This window comes from Anomaloglossus baeobatrachus, chromosome 6, assembly GCF_048569485.1.
Source record: "Anomaloglossus baeobatrachus isolate aAnoBae1 chromosome 6, aAnoBae1.hap1, whole genome shotgun sequence".
NCBI classification, from domain to species: domain Eukaryota; kingdom Metazoa; phylum Chordata; class Amphibia; order Anura; family Aromobatidae; genus Anomaloglossus; species Anomaloglossus baeobatrachus.
The window spans coordinates 125418982-125438897 of record NC_134358.1 but is presented as its reverse complement, the minus strand read 5'-3'; positions in this window follow the sequence as shown (position 1 = coordinate 125438897).

Below are 19916 nucleotides of genomic sequence, written 5' to 3'. Positions count from 1 at the left end.
TGGAAAGAGAAGAAAAAAACAAAAAATACAAACAAAAAAATGGAGAATGGCAAGGTCATCAAGGGGATAAAGGGAACCTGTCACCAATTTGACCATTTTAAACCCTTATTATGGGCATTCAAATTATAGAATGCTGAAAAAAAGTCATACCTGTATGTCTCATATCAGATGCCTTGTTGTGGATAAATCATCTTTTAGCACTTTGTATATATGAGCTCTTCCAGGCTATGGAGGGATGCTGCCTGGAAAATAACTCCATCTGCAGAGCAAGTTTTAAATAAAAGGAGTGTTAGTGGTGTGAGACAAGTAACTGACGCAGAACAGGAGAAATGCAATTTTACTTCTTACAAACACATGTTTTGGAGCTCACTGAGCTCTGCTTCATTGCAACACTGTCTGCCTGTGAGATGGAAGACAAAGCTGAGAGAAACCTGCAGAAGTTATAATTACATACAGCTCAACAGTGAAAGCAGAGAGCGGTCATCACACTGGTAACGCCTCTTTTATCCATATATTTGCCTTATTCTGTCTGTCTTGCTCCAAAATTATGTCGTTACAGTGACAACCGTCGCATTGGCCGATGAGCTCGGCCTGGCCCCGCCCCCCGCACGGATTGGCCTGGCCCCCCCGCACACATTGGACGCTCAGCCTGGCTCCGCCCCCCGCACGCATTCCCCGAACCGACACGGAGCCCCGACTCCCAGGTGAGTGCTGCCCCCCCCGGGATCCCACACCAGCGTACGCCGGCAACCCCAGCAACGCGAGCATATGTGTCAGCTGGGTTGCCGGCGTATGCTGGTAACTATGCTACACATCAGGTAATATTGTGTACCATAGTTACAGCGTATGCCGGCTCCCTGCCCATTCAGATCGTTGGTCTCCCGCTGTCACACGCCGATGCGTGCTACACAGCAGGAGACCAACAAACAAAAAGTGAACCAGCACTCTCGCTTTTAATACTTACATGATGTGTACCATGTTTACTAGCTTACTCCGGCTCCCGACACACATGTCCCGGAGCCGGCGTACACTGGTAACCATGATACACATCGGGTAACTATGGAAACCACTTTGCATAGTTGCCCGCTCGGCCACGCGCCCTCTGCCCGCTCGGCCACGCCCCCCCACACTCTGCCCACTCGGCCATGCCCCCCACACACTCTGCCCACTCGGCCACGCCCCCCACACACATTGGGCATGTTACGGGGCTGCCTGGTATTATAACTAATTACGAGTAACAGGCAGTCAGGGCCCACCGTGCAACTGCTGCTAGTGACAGCAGAAAACGGTGTCTGTACCACAGAAGTAGTACGTGTTCCTGTTACTTCACAGCAACACTAGGACTAGTACGACACACCCTGTTTAACTCACAGCGAGTAATAAACTAATATGTGGTAGCAAATAAATAAGTTAGGGTGACTACCCCATACGAATAGGAAATACCTCTGTTACTTCACAGAAGTAAGCTAGTAAATTAACAAAGCATAAACAATGCTCCTAGGTAAGGAGAGAAAGCACAGGTCTCCTGTTAATGGTCACAGGCACACCTAAGAACTAACCTCTATTATGCTCATAGAGGAAGTGTAATATGACAACTGATAACAGAGAGCAACAGCTTTCTCTGAAATGGCTCAAATGCAAGTCCCTGTCCAAGCTCCGTGTGCTAACCGCACTATAAGGAGCCAGGGAACTCTCTATGCTATCCGCAGAGAGAAACACGAGCGTAGGAGGAGAGGTTCCTACCTAGCCCAACTCCCCTAAAGCATGGGAAGCGGGTATATTATGCAGACTCGCATGGAGCGTCTACTCCCACACAAGCACATGTAACGACTGAGCACCAAGAGGCGGGCTACAGGGCCCTTTATAAACTTGGTTCCGCCCACAAGATGGAGGATAATTAACAGGAACGACCCTGGGCCAATAGTAACGAGCAACGACAGAAGTGAAGTCACCCTCGGCCAATCATGTAATGCCACGTCACATGCCGAGGACCATGTGATCCCCGCATCATCTGTGACATCACCCACGGCCAATCATGTAATGCCACATCGCAGACATGCTCAGAACAGAGTACACACTTAGCCTCAGAAATGACTAAGTCCGTGAGCATGCTCAGTAGCTCAAAATTGGGACTTAGACTCAGGAACTTAAGAAGTTCCCAAACGACTGGAACGACGCAAACGAGAAGCAGAAGGGGAAGAAGGGGAATGTGGAGCAACAGACCCAGGGGCCGTAACGCGGCACTTATACACCTCCCACCAGGACTACTCCAACTATTAGACACCTCCCCCCAGGACTACTCCTCCTATTATCCTCCTCTCCCCCCAGGACTACTCCTCCTACTATACTCCTCTCCCCCCAGGACTACTCCTCCTATTATCCTACTCTCTCCGAGGACTACTCCTCCTATTATACTCCTCTCCCCCCAGGACTACTCCTCCTATTATACTCCTCTCCCCCCAGGACTACTCATCCTATTATCCTACTCTCTCCCCAGGACTACTCCTTTTATTATACTCCTCTCCCCCCAGGACTACTCCTCCTATTATACTCCTCACCTCCAGGACTACTCCTCCTATTATCCTGCTCTCACCCCAGGACTACTCCTCCTATTATCATGCTCTCCCCCCAGGACTCCTCCTCCTATTATCCTCCTCTCCCCCAGGACTACTCCTCCTATTATACTCCTCACCTCCAGGACTACTCCTCCTATTATCCTGCTCTCACCCCAGGACTACTCCTCCTATTATCCTGCTCTCACCCCAGGACTACTCCTCCTATTATCCTCCTCTCCCCCAGGACTACTCCTCCTATTATACTCCTCACCTTCAGGACTACTCCACCTATTATACTCCTCTCTCCCCAGGACTACTCCTCCTATTATCCTGCTCTCCCCCCAGGACTACTCCTCCTATTAATCCTATTATACTCCTCACCTCCAGGACTACTCCACCTATTATACTCCTCTCTCCCCAGGACTACTCCTCCTATTATACTCCTCTCCCTCCAGGACTACTCCTCCAACACACACACACACACACACACTGCACAAAACATACACACACACACACACACACACACACACACACTGCGCAACACACACAATGCTGCAGACACACAGCGCTCCACAAACAATGCAACACACACAACGCAACACACACAGCACCACCCACAGCACCACACACAACGCTGCAGACACACAGCGCTCAACAAACAATTCAACACACACAACGCAACACACAAACAACATCACTCTCACCCCCCCCCCCCCCCACACCCAGACAACACCCAGAACATTTACAGCGCCCTACACAAACACTTGGCAACTACAAACAACAACATATATATATATATAACAAAAATCATACATTAACTACACAATAAATTCTAGAATACACGATGCGTTAGAATCGGGCCACCTTCTAGTTTAAAATAATTCTGGAGGCGGAATTAGCTTCCAGGCAGCATCCGCTCCATAGCCTGGAAGAGCTCATTTACATAAAGTGATAAAAGACAATATTTCAAGCAGAAGTTCGAAAATATCAGAGGAAGCTTTAGCCCTCACTCCCCTCAGCCCCTCCACATAGCTACCAAGCCATTCTCCTCCATAACCAGTTTCTCTGCCATGACCGTAGACCAGCTCTCCTCTCTTCTCTACAGATCACATCTCACCACCTGCTCACATGACCCGCTCTCATCTCACTTCATCCCCAGCCTCACTGCAGTCTGTATCCCAACCCTAACCCATCTATTAAACCTATCACTTACAACTGGTGTCTTCCCCTCATGCTTCAAATATGCCTTCATTACACCCATCCTCAAAAAGCCATCCCTTGACCTATCCTCTGTGTCAGGCTATTGCCCCATATACTTCTCCTCAATGCCTTAAAACTACTGGAACAACATGTCCATCTTGAACTGTCCTCCCACCTCTCTTCCTGTTCCCGCTTTAACCGGCTTCAATCTGGTTTCCAACTGCATCATTCCACTGACACTGCCGTAACTAAAGTCACCAATGCCCTACTAACTGCCAAGCCAAACGACACTACTCGTCCTCGTCGTCCTGGAGCTGTCTCTGCCTTTGACACTGTGGACCATTCCCTCTTGCTACAGATTCGCTCATCTCTTAGTATCAAAGACTTGGCCCTATCCTGGATTACTTCATATCTAACGGACCGGACTTTCAGTGTCTCCCGCTCTCACACCACTTCCTCATCTCATCCCCTACCTGTTGGTGTCCCCCAAGGCTCAGTTCTTGGACCCCTGCTATGCTCCATCTACAGCAGCACAGAGATCACTAGGAGGCAGCACAGAGATCACTAGGAGGCAGCACGGAGAGCACTAGGCGGCAGCACGGAGAGCACTAGGAGGCAGCACAGAGATCACTAGGAGGCAGCACGGAGAGCACTAGGCGGCAGCACGGAGAGCACTAGGCGGCAGCACGGAGAGCACTAGGAGGCAGCACAGAGATCACTAGGAGGCAGCACGGAGAGCACTAGGCGGCAGCACGGAGAGCACTAGGAGGCAGCACGGAGAGCACTAGGAGGCAGCACGGAGAGCACTAGGAGGCAGCACGGAGAGCACTAGGAGGCAGCACGGAGAGCACTAGGAGGCAGCACGGAGAACACTAGGAGGCAGCACGGGTTACACAGAACTGAAAGGGTACACAGCCCTTGGGGGTACACAGCACTGGCAGCGATGGGTACTCACAGTATTGGAGGAGGGAGGAGTCACACAACACAAGTCTGGGAGGCATGTACAGTAGGGGGGCTGCTGTACCTCTTCTGTGACTGGAGCACACTGCGCTGCTTACACAGGCCAGGGTTGAGCCTAGAATGTACGAGCTGCAGTCAGATCCTGGAAAGAGCCCATACATTCTAGCGTCTTAAGTAGTGAGTCTGTTACAATGTACGGGCTGCAATCAGGATCTGAAAGAAGCCCGTACATTCTATCATCTACCCAGAGTGCGTGCGCTTCCTAGCATCACGCACTGGGGGCTGGCAAAAGCGCGGCTGCCGCTTGAGCACTGAGGTTCCCTGGAATGTCCCTGATGGCCGCAGAAAACGTTATCACGGGCCGCGGGTTCCCCACCCCTGCACTAGGTAATCACTATGGGCTTCTCTATAGGATCTGGTTTTTAGCTTATAAATACTGAGGTGAAAAAACCTCATTAAATACTCACTGTGTACATTTGTACATTTGTCCTAACAAAATGACACTGTACAAAACTATATAAAACACACATCACATTTAGGCTATGTGCATATGGTGTGTTTTTATGCCTATCCTGAAGCCAGCAAGGTCTATTTGAATTCTCAGTGCTGTGCATACGTTGCTTTTTTCTTTTCCTTGTATATTTGGTGCAATTTTGGTGAGGAAAGAAATCTACAGAATGTCAATTGTTGGGTAGGTTTTTTTTTAGCCCTTTCAGTCATTGATTTCATCAAACAAATCACATTGGGAAAAAAACACACCAAAAACAATGCACAAAAAAGCATGAGTTTTTTGGTGGGTTTTTCTACCAAAAGGTGCAGATTTCATGCAGAAAATTTCTGTTCCAAATCTGCAGTGTGCGCACATACCGTTAAAAGACACTTATGACCTAAAATATATTCTGTCAGGGGCTAGTTATGACACATTTAAGGCTGCTTTCACACTACGTTTTTTTAACATGCGTCATGAACGTTTTTTTGCTGTAAAAGTGGATCCTGTTTTTACAAAGAAAAACGCATGTGTTATTTTGCAGGATCCTGCCACTTGAAGTTTATGGGCGGGCATTGAAGTCATGTGATCGGGAGTGAGGGGAACTGAACGTGAGACTCGGAGCCGGCATCTGACAGCTGCAGACGCTGGTAACCAAGGTAAACATCGGGTAACTAAGCGAAGCGCTTTGGTTGGTTACCCGATATTTACCTTGGTTATGAGCGTCCGCTGCTCTCAGGTGGGGGAGAGAGAGGAGAGAGAGCGGGGAGAGAGAGAGGGAGGGGGAGAAAGGGAGGGGAGAGGGGGGGGGAGAGAGAGACTGATCACGCCAGGCTGGTTTCTGGGCATGCTCAGTAGAGCAAGCAGGATCCTGTCTATCAGCATGCCAGCGTTCACATGCGTTTGCATGCAGTATAGTCAAGATCCAGTGAAAAAAAAAGTATTTGGACGCAGCTCAAAAACGCTACAAGTAGCGTTTTTCAAAAAAGTAAAAAAAACTGCAAGTTGCTGGATCCTCACTATAATGCACGCAAACGCATGTGAACGCATGTTGACGCGAGTCCATTGCAAATGCATTGAAATGAAAACGCATTTGCACTGGATCCGTTTTTGCGTTAAAAAAGTTCATGACGCATGTTAAAAAAACGTAGTGTGAAATCAGCCTAATTCTAGATGTGACTTGTTTGAAGTTAGGTGTAATTAAAAACGAGGTGTGGATTAAAAGGAAAACATTAACCGGACTGCAACAAAGTTTAGGCACATGAAAGGAGCGTAAGCCAGCCAAGCAAAAATATCCAAGGATGCGTCACATTTACCATTCAGCAAGAGGCGTTGTGCTAAATTTGGTGCATTTTGAGACTGTCTAAATTTGCACTGTCTAAATATAGGACAGGATTAGTTAATCTGCCCCGCTGTGCTGGGAGCCCAGTGAAGGGGAGGATGAAATTACAACTGTAAGCACATGGCGGAGCCTGACAGCTACTTAACCCTAACATTAGGCTTCATTCCAAGACGTCTACATACCGTAGCTCCTTCAGGACCAGCATATACTGTATATCACCTGGAAATATTAAGTCTCATTAGTCCATCCTGCTCTCTTTTAAGGCCAAGGACATCAGAGGTGTAAACGGTCACAGCAGAATTTCATCTTTTGACGTTCCTAACACAATGTGCACACATTTTTTCTTACACGAGTAAACCCAACGAGTCATGAAAAAGACATTTCTGGAGTGGAAATGCCGGCGTTTTTTTTCCCTAAAGCATCTTTATTAGTCTTTTTGATTTTGTTGATATTTGAGTGCTTTTTCAACGTTTTGGCCGCTGGAGGGAATTTGGATAATTTTATCAATGTTTTTGTGATATATGTGTTAGCGCTCATTCACATGACCGTTCCGTCTGTCCTGGTCAGTTCCTGTTTTTTTGCGGACCTACTGACAGGACCATCTTTTCAATGTGTTTTGGGCAGGAGCAGATGGCACATAGAAGCACTTCCGTGTGCATCCGATCCTAGAAAAAAAACCATATCGGATGTCGTATGTCCGTTCTGTTATTATGGAACATGTTCTATTCTGTTCCGTAATAATGGACTCAATACAAGTCAATGAGTCCGCAAAATCCCCGGAAGCCACACGGAAGCACTTCCGTGTGACTTCCGTCGGGTACCCCTGCAGTCTATGTCCCGCTCTCGTGCCAGCCCCGTGGCTGCTTGCACTGCAGTGTGTCAGCATCTGCCCGCACTGCAGTGTGTTAGCATCTGCCTGCACAGCAGTGTCAGCATCTGCCCGCACAGCAGTGTGGGCAGCCGCGGGGATGATGAGTGTTGCCATCAAGAGGTTAGATGAGATCATCACCTGCTGTGACGATCTCCACTTCACTCCTGACTTCAGCGCTTGTCACTGCCTTCCATGCCTGCCGTGTTCTCACATCACATCTCACGGGCGTCTCGAGACTGTGACTAGTGGTGACGTCACAGGCCGCTCGCGATACTTCGCTGTGAACGCAGCAGACAATGGAAGTCAGTGACGAGCGCTGACGTCAGGAGTAAGGGTATGTGCGCACGTTGCTTTTTACCTGCTTTTTACCTGCTTTTTTGCTGCTTTTTCTTCTGCGCTGTTTAATGGCAAAATGGATGTGTTCTTCTATTCAAGCAAAGTCTATGGGAATTTGGGTTTCTTGTTCACACTATGTTGTTCAAAATGCTGCCTTTTTGTGGCCGAACTTTGGTCAAAAACTCAGCTTTGCAGTGCAAAACCCAAATGGCAAAAACAATTGACATGTTGCTTCTTTGAAAAGCTGAGTTTTTGACCAAAGTTCTGCCACAAAAAGGCTGCATTTTGAACAACATAGTGTGAACAAGAATCCCAAATTCCCATAGACTTTGCTTGAATAGAAGAACACATCCATTTTGGCATTAAACAGCGCAGAAGAAAAAGCAGCAAAAAAGCAGGTAAAAAGCAGGTAAAAAGCAACGTGCGCACATACCCTTAGGGTATGTGCGCACGTTGCTTTTTACCTGCTTTTTTGCTGCTTTTTCTTCTGCGCTGTTTAATGCCAAAATGGATGTGTTCTTCTATTCAAGCAAAGTCTATGGGAATTTGGGTTTCTTGTTCACACTATGTTGTTCAAAATGCTGCCTTTTTGTGGCAGAACTTTGGTCAAAAACTCAGCTTTGCAGTGCAAAACCCAAATGGCAAAAACAATTGACATGTTGCTTCTTTGAAAAGCTGAGTTTTTGACCAAAGTTCTGCCACAAAAAGGCAGCATTTTGAACAACATAGTGTGAACAAGAATCCCAAATTCCCATAGACTTTGCTTGAATAGAAGAACACATCCATTTTGGCATTAAACAGCGCAGAAGAAAAAGCAGCAAAAAAGCAGGTAAAAAGCAGGTAAAAAGCAACGTGCGCACATACCCTTAGGGTATGTGCGCACGTTGCTTTTTACCTGCTTTTTTGCTGCTTTTTCTTCTGCGCTGTTTAATGCCAAAATGGATGTGTTCTTCTATTCAAGCAAAGTCTATGGGAATTTGGGTTTCTTGTTCACACTATGTTGTTCAAAATGCTGCCTTTTTGTGGCAGAACTTTGGTCAAAAACTCAGCTTTGCAGTGCAAAACCCAAATGGCAAAAACAATTGACATGTTGCTTCTTTGAAAAGCTGAGTTTTTGACCAAAGTTCTGCCACAAAAAGGCAGCATTTTGAACAACATAGTGTGAACAAGAAACCCAAATTCCCATAGACTTTGCTTGAATAGAAGAACACATCCATTTTGGCATTAAACAGCGCAGAAGAAAAAGCAGCAAAAAAGCAGGTAAAAAGCAGGTAAAAAGCAACGTGCGCACATACCGTCCAGCGGAGATCATCACAGTAGGTAATGATCTCATTTAACCTCCTGACAGCAGTGCTCGTCAACCCCTGCAGTGACCTGGGCTGACCTCATGATGTTAGCTCAGGTCACTGCACTGCTCTCCCTGCCAATGGGGATCATTTGTTCTTCATTGACTGGGACAGTGACTATGGTATTGATCGTCGTTGGATTACACTGGACCTGGATTTAATTGTTCTTTCTAATAAATTGGTGAAAGAGGGAAAGTGTTGAGGAGTGTTTATTCAAATAAAATTTGTTTGTCATCTATTTTTTTATTACTGACTGGGTTATGATGTCGGGTATCTGATAGACGCCGTGACATCACTAACCCCATGGCTTGATGCCAGGTGACATTACACATCTGGTATCAACCCTTATATATTACCCCATTTGCCACCGCAACAGTACATCGGGATGAGTTGGGGCAAAGCGCCAGGATTGGCGCATCTAATGGATGCGCCACTTCTGGGGTGACTGCGGCCTGCTATTTTTAGGCTGGGGAGTGTCCAATAAGTGTGGACCTCCCTAGTCTGAGAATACCAGACCACAGCTGTCCGCTTTACCTAGGCTGGTGATCCAATTTGGGGGGGGGGGGGACATTATATATGTGTTTCTCATCTATTATCTATCTCTCTATATATATTCCTCTAGCCATCTTTCTAGCGGCTTCCGTTTTTTGCAGTCCGCAAAAAACCCCCAAAAAACGGAAGGTACACGGATGACACATAGGCCGTATACGGAACGGATGATCCGTGAAAAAAACAGAACCATTTTTTGCGGACCGCAAAAACTGTACTGTCGTGTGAATGTAGCCTTAGGCCCCTTTCACACATCAGTTTTTTGCCATCATTTGCAATCCAAATGTGAAAAAAAAAAATCGGATCCATCTCTCTCTCTGGGGTCATATATCGGTTTTTACTACCAAATAACCTTTCACATGGAAAAAAAATTACACGTTGGATTTGTTTTTTTTACAAGCGCCGTTGCATCAGTCACAAGACGAATTATGACTGAGGTCAAAAAAACGATGTGTGAAAGAGGCCTTACTTGTATTTTCTGGATATTTTCTCTAAATCCAATTAACAGTGAGGAAACCGCTAGCAGTTTTTCAAGAAAACAAAACACTGGGAAAACAGAAGCCCAGGTATCAAATGGAAAACAACGGGAGACTGGTCACTCGCTTGGCATCTTTGGAAACACGAAGCTGTAAAAGACGTTAAAAAGCCTGAAAGCACGAACAGTTTACATGTATATGTACATTTATTGTGTTTTCTAGATGCTTTTTCAGAATGAGCCTGGAAAAGACGCTGTGTGCACCTATTCTATGAGTAATTACATATATATATATATATATATATATATATATATATATATATATATATATAATCAGTACAGACCAAAAGTTTGGACACACCTTCTCATTCAAAGAGTTTTCTTTATTTTCAGGACTCTGAAAATTGTAGATTCACATTGAATGCATCAAAACTATGAATTAACACATGTGGAATGAAATACTTAAAAATGTGTGAAACAACTGAAAATATGTCTTATATTCTAGGTTCTTCAAGGTAGCCAACTTTTGCTTTGATTACTGCTTTGCACACTCTTGGCATTCTCTTGATGAGCTTCAAGAGGTAGTCACCGGAAAAGGTTTTCCAACAGTCTTGAAGGAGTTCCCAGAAATGCTTAGCACTTGTTGGCCCTTTTGCCTTCACTCTGTGGTCCAGCTCACCCTAAACCATCTCGATTGGGTTCAGGTCGGTGACTGTGGAGGCCAGGTCATCTGGCGTAGCACCCCATCACTCTCCTTCTTAATCAAATAGCCCTTACACAGCCTGGAGGTGTGTTTGGGGTCATTGTCCTGTTGAAAAATAAATTATGGTCCAACTAAGCGCAAACCAGATGGAATAGCACGCCGCTGCAAGATGCTGTGGTAGCCATGCTGGTTCAGTATGCCTTCAATTTTGAATAAATCCTCAACAGTGTCAGCAGCAAAGCACCCCCACACCATCACACCTCCTCCTCTATGCTTCACAGGGAGAACCAGCAATGTAGAGTCCATCCGTTCACCTTTTCTACAAAGACACGGTGGTTGGATCCAAAGATCTCAAATTTGGACTCATCAGACCAAAGCACAGATTTCCACTGGTCTAATGTCCATTCCTTGTGTTCTTTAGCCCAAACAAGTCTCTTCCGCTTGTTGCCTGTCCTTAGCAGTGGTTTCCTAGCAGCTATTTTACCATGAAGGCCTGCTGCACAAAGTCTCCTCTTAACAGTTATTCTAGAGATGAGAAGGTGTGTCCAAACTTTTGGTCCGTACTGTATGTGTGTATATATATATATACATATATATATATATATATATATACACACACATACATTTTGTGGTTTGGACAAACATTTTTTTCCAATTACACAGAATTGTAAAAGTTTTATATGGGATATACGTGAAAAATTTTGGAAAGTGCTCATTACCTTGTATTTGACAAGTTGATGATACATTATAATCCATATTTTCCCATGTATATTTGCTTTCCTCACTTTCCATTATCCTAAGTACAAAGTTATGGCACAAAACTGCTGAGCAGAGTGATTGGCTGCAGTGGTAATATGTTGCTGCCATAACGTCGCCACTGCAAATTTGTCAACAAAAATGGCAGTGCTAGAGCTGCAGGCGGTAAGGCTACAGTCAAACATTAGTTCTTAGCTATGTGCTGTCCATTTTGCACCCATTTTTTTTTCAAAACAAAAAAAGGCGAACCGTCAAAACTTTTTTACACTGAAACTTCGCAGTGGATCAATTAAAGGGAATCTGTCACCAGGTTTTTGCTCCCCCATCTGAGAGCAGCATAATGTAGAGACAGAGACCTGATTCCAGGGCTGGTATCACTTACTATGCTGCTTGCTGCAGTTTTGATAAACTCAGTTTTATCTGCTGCAGATCTAGCAGTTCTCAGAATGCTGAGCTCTGTATAACCCCGACCACACCACTGATTGGCAGCTTTCTGTGTACACTGTGCCTAGGCAGAAATCTGCAATCAATGATGGGAAATGGTTATGCAGAGATCATGAATATGGATGACTACATGGCAGCAGGTTTATAAATCCTCTAGTGATAATGTCACACTGGGTACAGGGGAGTATCAAGCAAACAGCGAAACGGAAGAGAAACCGTGTGTTTAAGGAAGGGGGAAATGGTTGACCCCTGACCAAACCTACTGCTGGCCCCTGGCTTTTGCCACCACCCTAAATAGGTTCCACACTTTTGCGCTGAGCAGGATACCTGATGCCGGCTGACCCTGAAATAGACCCTAGGTAGGCAACGGATGGAATGAGTGCTTTAGTCAACCCCAATAAGCTCTAAATAACACATAGGGGTAACAAACAGTGGAGTGAACAAATAACTTATCTCCAGATTCCAGGAGAGGAACCACAACAACAGGTTCTCCAGATGAATGCAAGCCGCCTGCTTGCACACTAGACTTGTAAAGGGTTGCTAAACCTATCACCAGCAAAGCATAAGGTGGAATGAGGGTATTTAAAGACACAAAGGGAAGTGCTGATGATTAACAGCTGAAAAGCTGAGGAAATTCGCAGGGTCCTAAAGAGAAAGGGATAAGGGCCGTTTCACACTTGCGTTGTTTTACCGGAAATGGGTTCCGTCACACATACAGTACAGTTAATTTATTTACAGTGGAAGTGCGACATCTTGTGGACACATGCAGGTACTGCATAAAACACACAACCCGCATGGTGTCACACTTCAACTGTAAATAAATGAACTGTACTACATTAGTGACGGATTCCGTTTGCGTCAAAACATTGCAAGTGTGAAACTGGCCTAAACTAAAAGCAGTGAAAAAAGGAAAGTCAGAGAACAGCGTGTATAGCCAAACACTGCGACCTTCTACAACCGGACACTACAGGACTGTCTGTCAACCGTGACACACCCATGTCAGATAATCTCCTGCTGATAAAACACTGATCTTTTCCAAACTACAGCAAGTAGCGCATTAAATGAAATTTGCCAGCAGGTTTTTGCTATCCAAGCTGAAGACCGTATACTGCAAAGGTTAAAACATAGAATTCAGGCATGCATGTCTTGTTAAGGTGCGATCTGTTATTTATTTGCTGTTTGTTTAAGCAGCAGGCCTCTTATCATTGTTTGGACTACAGTGTCACGCACAAGGCAGTCCAGCATGCCCCCCTCTCTGATTGTTACCTCCCTGTCAATGTACAATTCCTATAGAAAGGCTGGTGTGGGTGGACAGCTCTCCGAGCTCTGCTACATGCTACATCTAAAAATTCATGTTTCGTCTTTTTTTAATTATTTTAGGCCTCTTTCACATATTCAGTATTTTTGATCACTAATTCATCAGTATTTGGATGCCAATTATAATTTTGTAAGTTCCACTCCTGTTTTTTGAATCCAAATACAATGGAACCTCGGTTTACGAGTAACTTGGTGTGCGAGTATTTCGCTATAGGAGCAAAGCTTGCTGTACATTTGTAACTGTTTACGAGCAAGCTTTGCTGTACGAGCAAATACTCACCGCACACACTTCCGGTTCCGTACTTTCACCGCGCTCTGACCCGCTCTTGCAGTCCACACAAACATGCTTGCGCACACACACACACATTATGCTCACCTTACCTTCCGTTCCATCGCCGGCCTCCTGGTTCTAGTAGTTCGCCTGTACGGGATGTGTATTGGGTAACCATCGCGACGATGGAGGAACTTCCGTTGTCAGCCACTACTCAAAGGCAGCGCGCTGGCCAATCAGAGGCAAGCGGCTCCTGCCTTTGACATCAGCGCTCTGGCAGCGGAAGCTCTGGCAGCAGTTGTGCTGGTTACCCGATACACACCTTGTACTGGCGGACTAAACGAACCAGGAGGCTGGCGAGGGAACGGAGGGTAAGGTGAGCATAATATGTGTGTGTGAGTGTTTCTGCGTGTGTGGAATGGCACAATAGGGGACCTAGATGCGACATTGAACAAGTTGTGGAACAAATTGTCTGCATTGCAATGATTTCCGATTGGAAATCTTGCTTTGCTAGACGAGTAACTTGGTTTATTTATGAGCATACTCCCAGAACGGATTGTTCTCGTAAACCAAAGTCCCACTGTACTGATGAAACACTGATGCAAAATACTGAAGTGTCAGAGACCATAGGCACATTTATAGGCCAAGCACGTGTGTTTTAATACAGCAGCATTTCTATTCTTTCAAAGTATTTCAGAGACGACACAAACCCCCCCCCCCCAAAAAAAAACCCTGACTAAAAAAACACTGAATGAGATGCCGAGAAAAACAAAACGTTGTTTCCAGATTCAGTTATTTGTACACAGACAAAAGGCACACATGGAAAATCCCTTCAGGTCAGACCAGTGTGTATTCTCTCATGTGAGAGCATCGGATGCGATATAGTGACGCTCAGCTCAGACTCTGCTACGAGCGTGGTCGAGTGTCATCTGTTGTGATCCGAGTCTGTCATGTGTGAGAATCGGAGAAGATGGAGAGCTTAATTTCTCCATCTTCTCCACTGCCTGTCTCTGTATATTCCTCTGTCTGATGTGTCGCACGCTCCCATAGCCTTTTATGTGTCCACATGAGCTGAGATCACTGCGATTTTATCTCAGGGGAAAACTCGCAAATCTGCTGTCTCATTGACTAACATCAGAGTAATGTAAGATTTTCTCTCTTTGCACTCGGCCGCTTCATACGCTTGTGTGAGTGAGACCTTGAAGGGCTTTTGTAATGTTCTCCCTTCGGGGAGCATCACCCCCAGCCCTCCTGAATATTGAGTCTGGACCTGAGCGATGGCTGCCACAATCCTGAAGATTTTGTCTGGACCTTAGCGATGGCTGCTACAATCTTGAAGATTTTTGTCTGGACCTGAGCGATGGCTGCTACAATCCTGAAAGTTGAATCTGGCCCTGAGCGATGGCCGCTACAATCCTGAAGGTTGAGAATAGACCTGAGTGATGGCCGCTACAATCCTGAAGGTTGAGTCTGGACCTGAGCGATGGCTGCTACAATCCTGAAGATTATGTCTGGACCTGAGAGATGGCCGCTACAATCCTGAAGATTTTATCTGGACCTGAGTGATGGCCGCTACAATCCTGAAGGTTGAGTCTGGACCGGAGCGATGGCCGCTACAATCCTGAAAGTTGAGTCTGGACCTGAGCCATGGCCGCTACAATCCTGAAAGTTGAGTCTGGACCTGAGTGATGGCTGCTACAATCCTGAAAGTTGAATCTGGCCCTGAGCGATGGCTGCTACAATCCTGAAAGTTGAGTCTGGACCTGAGCGATGGCTGCTACAATCCTGAAAGTTCAATCTGGCCCTGAGCGATGGCTGCTATAATCCTGAAAGTTGAATTTGGCCCTGAGCGATGGCCGCTACAATCCTGAAGGTTGAGTCTAGACCTGAGTGATGGCCACTACAATCCTGAAGGTTGAGTCTGGACCTGAGCGATGGCTGCTACAATCCTGAAGATTACGTCTGGACCTGAGAGATGGCCGCTACAATCCTGAAGATTTTATCTGGACCTGAGCGATGGCCGCTACAATCCTGAAGGTTGTGTCTGAACCTGAGCGATGGCCGCTACAATCCTGAAGGTTGAGTCTGGACCTGAACGATGGCCGCTACAATCCTGAAGGTTGAGTCTGGACCTGAGCGATGGCTGCTACAATCCTGAAGGTTGAGTCTGGACCTGAGTGATGGCCGCTACAATCCTGAAAGTTGAGTCTGGACCTGAGCGATGGCCGCTACAATCCTGAAAGTTGAGTCTGGACCTGAGCGATGGCTCCTACAATCCTGAAAGTTGAATCTGGCCCTGAGCGATGGCCGCTATAATCCTGAAAGTTGAGTCTAGACCTGAGTGATTATGGGGAGATAAGGTATGCACACCAGTGACTATGTAAGGGGAATACATGCAATAGCAGAAACTGCCGTGTGAATACTGACATGAAAAATTCAATAGCTATATGTAAGAATGAAATGTGAAAAATGGAACCTGCATTACTGCCATGAATATATGAATAAAGAGAAATTTAGCTACTGAATTGATCAATGCAATAGAGCCCCAACACTACGCCAAAGTATTTCTCTACGTTGGGGTCCCTAGCTTGTGTGTGTCCTCTCATGCAGTTAAAAAACTTACCGTGTATGGGAAGCTGAGACCCAGGCTATATATACGATGTGGATTGGCAATAGGTGTGTATGGGGAGGGTTCACAAACGAAAAACTACTAACATTAAGGAATAACGTTTGGAACTCCATTCTATGTCTGAACTGGGTGCAAAAAACCTAAAAAACATCACTATGGGGAGATAAGGTATGCACACCAGTGACTATGGAAGGGGAATACATGTTATAGCAGAAACTGCCGTGTGAATACTGACATGAAAAATTCAATAGCTATGTGTAAGAATGAAATGTGAAAAATGGAACCTGCATTACTGCCATGAATATATGAATAAAGAGAAATTTAGCTACTGAATTGATCAATGCAATAGAGCCCCAACACTAGCCCCAACTGCACCCAGTTCAGACATAGAATGGAGTTCCAAACGTTATTCCTTAATGTTAGTAGTTTTTCGTTTGTGAACCCTCCCCATACACACCTATTGCCAATCCACATCGTATATATAGCCTGGGTCTCAGCTTCCCATACACGGTAAGTTTTTTAACTGCATGAGAGGACACACACAAGCTAGGGACCCCAACGTAGAGAAATACTTTGGCGTAGTGTTGGGGCTCTATTGCATTGATCAATTCAGTAGCTAAATTTCTCTTTATTCATATATTCATGGCAGTAATGCAGGTTCCATTTTTCACATTTTCACTCTTACATATAGCTATTGGATTTTTCATGTCAGTATTCACACGGCAGTTTCTGCTATTGCATGTATTCCCCTTACATAGTCACTGGTGTGCATACCTTATCTCCCCATAGTGATGTTTTTTAGGTTTTTTGCACCCAGTTCAGACATAGAATGGAGTTCCAAACGTTATTCCTTAATGATAGACCTGAGTGATGGCCGCTACAATCCTGAAGGTTGAGTCTGGACCTGAGCGATGGCCGCTACAATCCTGAAGGTGGAGTCTGAACCTGAGCGATGGCTGCTACAATCCTGAAGGTTGAGTCTGGACCTGAGCGATGGCCGCTACAATCCTGAAGGTTGAGTCTGGACCTGAGCGATGGCCGCTACAATCCTGAAGGTTGAGTCTGGACCTGAGCGATGGCCGCTACAATCCTGAAGGTTGAGTCTGGACCTGAGCGATGGCTGCTACAATCCTGAAGGTTGAGTCTGGACCTGAGCGATGGCCGCTACAATCCTGAAGGTTGAGTCTGGACCTGTGCGATGGCCGCTACAATCCTGAAGGTTGAGTCTGGACCTGAGCGATGGCTGCTACAATCCTGAAGGTTGAGTCTGGACCTGAGCGATGGCCGCTACAATCCTGAAGGTTGAGTCTGGACCTGTGCGATGGCCGCTACAATCCTGAAGGTTGAGTCTGGACCTGAGCGATGGCCGCTACAATCCTGAAGGTTGAGTCTGGACCTGAGCGATGGCTGCTACAATCCTGAAGGTTGAGTCTGGACCTGAGCGATGGCCGCTACAATCCTGAAGGTTGAGTCTGGACCTGAGCGATGGCCGCTACAATCCTGAAGGTTGAGTCTGGACCTGTGCGATGGCCGCTACAATCCTGAAGGTTGAGTCTGGACCTGAGCGATGGCTGCTACAATCCTGAAGGTTGAGTCTGGACCTGAGCGATGGCCGCTACAATCCTGAAGGTTGAGTCTGGACCTGTGCGATGGCCGCTACAATCCTGAAGGTTGAGTCTGGACCTGAGCGATGGCCGCTACAATCCTGAAGGTTGAGTCTGGACCTGAGCGATGGCTGCTACAATCCTGAAGGTTGAGTCTGGACCTGAGCGATGGCCGCTACAATCCTGAAGGTTGAGTCTGGACCTGAGCGATGGCCGCTACAATCCTGAAGGTTGAGTCTGGACCTGTGCGATGGCCGCTACAATCCTGAAGGTTGAGTCTGGACCTGAGCGATGGCTGCTACAATCCTGAAGGTTGAGTCTGGACCTGAGCGATGGCCGCTACAATCCTGAAGGTTGAGTCTGGACCTGTGCGATGGCCGCTACAATCCTGAAGGTTGAGTCTGGACCTGAGCGATGGCCGCTACAATCCTGAAGGTTGAGTCTGGACCTGTGCGATGGCCGCTACAATCCTGAAGGTTGAGTCTGGACCTGAGCGATGGCCGCTACAATCCTGAAGGTTGAGTCTGGACCTGTGCGATGGCCGCTACAATCCTGAAGGTTGAGTCTGGACCTGAGCGATGGCTGCTACAATCCTGAAGGTTGAGTCTGGACCTGAGCGATGGCTGCTACAATCCTGAAGGTTGAGTCTGGACCTGAGCGATGGCCGCTACAATCCTGAAGGTTGAGTCTGGACCTGAGCGATGGCTGCTACAATCCTGAAGGTTGAGTCTGGACCTGAGCGATGGCCGCTACAATCCTGAAGGTTGAGTCTGGACCTGTGCGATGGCCGCTACAATCCTGAAGGTTGAGTCTGGACCTGAGCGATGGCCGCTACAATCCTGAAGGTTGAGTCTGGACCTGAGCGATGGCTGCTACAATCCTGAAGGTTGAGTCTGGACCTGAGCGATGGCCGCTACAATCCTGAAGGTTGAGTCTGGACCTGAGCGATGGCCGCTACAATCCTGAAGGTTGAGTCTGGACCTGTGCGATGGCCGCTACAATCCTGAAGGTTGAGTCTGGACCTGAGCGATGGCTGCTACAATCCTGAAGGTTGAGTCTGGACCTGAGCGATGGCCGCTACAATCCTGAAGGTTGAGTCTGGACCTGTGCGATGGCCGCTACAATCCTGAAGGTTGAGTCTGGACCTGAGCGATGGCCGCTACAATCCTGAAGGTTGAGTCTGGACCTGAGCGATGGCTGCTACAATCCTGAAGGTTGAGTCTGGACCTGAGCGATGGCCGCTACAATCCTGAAGGTTGAGTCTGGACCTGAGCGATGGCCGCTACAATCCTGAAGGTTGAGTCTGGACCTGTGCGATGGCCGCTACAATCCTGAAGGTTGAGTCTGGACCTGAGCGATGGCTGCTACAATCCTGAAGGTTGAGTCTGGACCTGAGCGATGGCCGCTACAATCCTGAAGGTTGAGTCTGGACCTGTGCGATGGCCGCTACAATCCTGAAGGTTGAGTCTGGACCTGAGCGATGGCCGCTACAATCCTGAAGGTTGAGTCTGGACCTGTGCGATGGCCGCTACAATCCTGAAGGTTGAGTCTGGACCTGAGCGATGGCCGCTACAATCCTGAAGGTTGAGTCTGGACCTGTGCGATGGCCGCTACAATCCTGAAGGTTGAGTCTGGACCTGAGCGATGGCTGCTACAATCCTGAAGGTTGAGTCTGGACCTGAGCGATGGCTGCTACAATCCTGAAGGTTGAGTCTGGACCTGAGCGATGGCCGCTACAATCCTGAAGGTTGAGTCTGGACCTGAGCGATGGCTGCTGCTCCATCCTGCGCAGCACGGGAGTCCGCAGAGGCCAAGGCTGCTCAGTTGGGTGATTCAGCTTCTCCAAGGCGCACATCCTCATTACCTTGGTAACCGGCCACTTGCAGGGTGGCTGTAACCTTACGCTGTTCATTATACCATTAAAGATCCCTTCATTCTTGAGAATGTAGCATAGTTTTGAGAAGAGGTAAGAACAGTTACTTGTTTTTACAAGCTCTTTGCAATTTCACCATTTCTGCACTTAGACAAGCCCTAAAGAGTTATGTTTTGTTTAGAACGAAGTGACCCCGCA